This window comes from Solanum pennellii, chromosome 9 (assembly GCF_001406875.1).
Source record: "Solanum pennellii chromosome 9, SPENNV200".
NCBI classification, from domain to species: domain Eukaryota; kingdom Viridiplantae; phylum Streptophyta; class Magnoliopsida; order Solanales; family Solanaceae; genus Solanum; species Solanum pennellii.
This window is the reverse complement of record NC_028645.1, coordinates 9,446,501-9,450,427: the sequence shown is the minus strand read 5'-3', so window position 1 is coordinate 9,450,427 and position 3,927 is coordinate 9,446,501.

The following is a 3,927-nucleotide window of genomic DNA, read 5'->3' as shown; positions in this document are numbered from 1 at the left end:
ATGTGAGGGTCTAAGAACCTTATTCCATTGTGAGAGACCTTACATATTTATATTACACTAGTGAGATAGTCGTGTTGTCATACCAGTACACGGTGGTTGTGTACTCATCCTACACTTGCTCTTGTTTTTGTTGAGTACAGGGCACCTTCACGCGACTGTTGACAGTAGGAGATCAGTGATTGCGTCGAATTCAAGGGTAAGGTAGTATTTCTGGGCTGCCTTGAGTTCTCTTTGTTTAAGTCCACTCTTTTCGAACTCAGACTATTGGTTAAGTTGTTCTTAGTTTCGGTGTTGTACCCCTTGTTTTTAGAGTTGTTGTTGTTAGAGTTTTTGTACATTGACTTTCACATTCTACGCATATTTTCTGCATTGTTTTAATTTATTATAACTTTCTTACGTAACTTAAATACCTAGATTCTAGAGTAATTAACTTTAGTTGGATGGTACTAGTGATTCTCCCACCGAAGGGTTAGGGTGGGTTCGAATGATGACGATATGGGTCGTGATAAGGTCAAACCCAAGTTTTTTTATCAAGAAGGTGGCACAGACCCGCTTGCTACTGCATTAATTATTTTAATTCTTTTTTCTTCAAATTTTTTATAGTTTTTTCTATACCTTCTTCTACCATTACCCCATTCTTTCATTTAAACACTTTCCTGAAGACTTTCACATTAAAATCTATCATAAACATCCTAAAAATTTCCTTTTAAACTAAATCAACAAAATTTTCTTTAACTAATTCTATTTGTAAAAAACCTATTGGATACATTGGGTTTTTCTTTCTAACGGGTAATGGTTAATTTCGGCTATAAATTTCATTTATTTTCACAAAAAAATTAAACTTTGTGGTTGTATTTGTCATTTTGGTGCCGATGGAAGGTTTTTTGTGATAATGGCAAAGTGATAAGGATTTGAGTGTGGTAAAATTTTGAAATGGAGTAAATTGTAGATTTAGTTCATTGCAAATTTGCAATTTCGATTGTATGGAGGTAGTTGTTACAATTTAGGGAGGTAATGGTTCTCGTGTGGTGGTGATTATACTTTCTTATAATTTTTGCGGTTGATTTTTCCGTTATCGCCATCGGCATATTTTTTCGTTGACGGAATTGACACAGTGAAGCGACTGGATTTTTGATTGTAATGCGTACAAACCCCTCAATTAATATAATTGAATCAAAAGAAATATATGTCTCATTTGAAATTATTTATAGAGTAGCACAAGATTATAAACAGGAGTAAGATGATCTACTGAGGTGACAAACAACTATCTTACAGATCTCCAACAAGCCTCGGAAAGGAAGAGAATATATCACAAGGATCCGGGCTAGTAACCTACATAAAATTGTAGAAGAAGGAGGTGATTACCAAACCACATAGTACTCAGCAAGTAAACCTCTAAACACATGTTAAGGGGAAAAATACGAGTACTCCTTACACCAATAACCGAACCTCAAAAAGTACAACCTCCATAAAATCAATCCAACCTAATAGTTCACCATTTATAAACACATATATCAACAACAACCTCAAAATTCATCAATTACAACCCCCACAAAAAGTCACTCATAATATCAGCAAGACATAAGATCAAGTTCATCAAATAGATGTGACCAAATATTAAGTATTTTCAATCATCAATGAAAAAACACATAATCATAAAGAATGAAGGATGTCATGAGATGTAATGCAATATCACACAATTAAACAATATGCCTCAAAATAACAAGTACTCTCTAAACAGTTTATACATGATACTCCTCGTAAATACATTGAGAGTTCATGACCCATGGGTGACTCGTGAGGTCCATATAGCGACAGGGACGATCTCCACGTGTCTGTGCGGATGATCTCAATGCACTATCATAAATCAAACAAATTCCGCACGGACGATCTCCACGTGCCCAAATTATAATCATAACTTATTTATCGCACGGACGATATTCACATGCTCAACACGGACGATCTCCACGTCTTAGACCTTTACTCATACCCTATCTCATGTAAATGCATGTGCACAATATTTATATCAAATAAAGGGGATGATGCAACATCTAAATAAATCAAGTATCACTATGACATATAATCACCTCAATTATCCAAATTATACGGGTTCAATAGAGAACATAATCACAAATAATAAACCAAGTCAATAATATATCAGTGTATGCTCATATGTTTGGCATTCTCAAATTACAATTCACATTCTATAGTGATAAACTTTGTCTTTATAACATAGGTACTCGTACTATTCTCAACCAATCACACAAAAACAATTAATCACATTGTCTTTTTTTTCCTTTTCATCATTTAGAATTAATCAAGGTTTGACAAGTCAACCCTTCACTAAGTCCCATTACTCCCAAAAACATACACAAGGAAATACACGAATTTCATATACTTAACAAGGATTTTGAAATCCACTTGCCTCTAATAGTGAAACAATTACTCCAGAACTTGAGTCTTCCTCTTTCGGTTGACTTCCAAATCAATATAATCTATTCAAACAAATAATCACAATAAGATTCTAAAACTAATAACACCCATATTACTATGTGTTTAACTTTGACCCAGAAATTCACCCAAGTTTATAATCAAGTTTCCTAAATCATGATGCCAAGTAACATTTCAATTGTCATATTTTCCATGTTTCAAGTCTAGGGTTAAATCTAAAATCCTTCAATTACCCATTAATTCAATAGACTTCACATAATATTAAATTACCTATCTCAATATATCAATTATATTATAACCATAAGAAAATTCTAAAAGAAAGTAATATCATGTATTATTAAACAATAGAAATTGGCATCCATATCAAGAAACCCAATGTGCAAAATTGTACATCTAATGTCAAAATACACTAGGTAATATATATACACCTAATTATTCTATCCATGCAGTAATCCATGGTCATTGACCAATGATTTATAATAATTATTACCCAACAATTACATCCCTATTGTCACAAACATTTCTGTTTTCCCTTGCCAAGTCAAAAATCATTATCATATGATACAAGTTTATATTTATTTGTTTCTTCTTTTTATCAACTTAATTTGCTTTCTGCACATTTACTTTGCACCAACATTGTCTAACCACCCAACTTATCTATATTAAATTCCTTATTTCTAATGTATTCCTTAAATAATATTTAAAGTTAAATAAATAATTTTCCCCCTAACACCGTTTTAATAAACTCCATATGATAATATCATTATAATATCTTTTACCATCAATGACCAATTATTCATATATGAAATAATGAAAATTTACGGTTATGATTATTACCTGAGCAAGTTGGTCGCGCCGCTCAAATTTCTTTCTTCCTCCTATTTATTTTCTTGTCTAAACTTATTATGTACTAAAAGTAATAAATCTCTAATTTACTTTAAAAAGATATGTGCTTGTCCCACTAATCATCAATTAAACAAATAAACCATTAATAAAATATCCGTTAATTAAATAATTGTTGTTATCGAATAGTCAAAAATTCTCAAATCAACTTCTCTGACTAATCATAAATGACTCAGATAACTATTGAGAAGGATAAAACGGTTATTTTTATGATTATTCTGAAATATTTTTCTGAGTCATTACATTATCCACCACTAAAAATCATGTTCGTCTTCGAACATAAGGAAAAAGAAGAAAGAATACCCGGAGTTACCAAAAGTCTAAGTCATGACCTACTAGTCGGTGTTTATATTTCTAAGTGATCTCCTCCTTAAGACAATTCCAGCCAGATCAACTACTAAGAACTGAACTTTCAAATCAAACTTTGCAAGATCTATAAGTCAATAGTCATTATCAAGCCATAACTAAATCATGAACCCCATTTATACTTGAACCCCTGGACCTTAACACAACAATCATGATGAATATTTTCTTACATAACCAAGATTAACTTCTAAAAATACTGGCTACGAC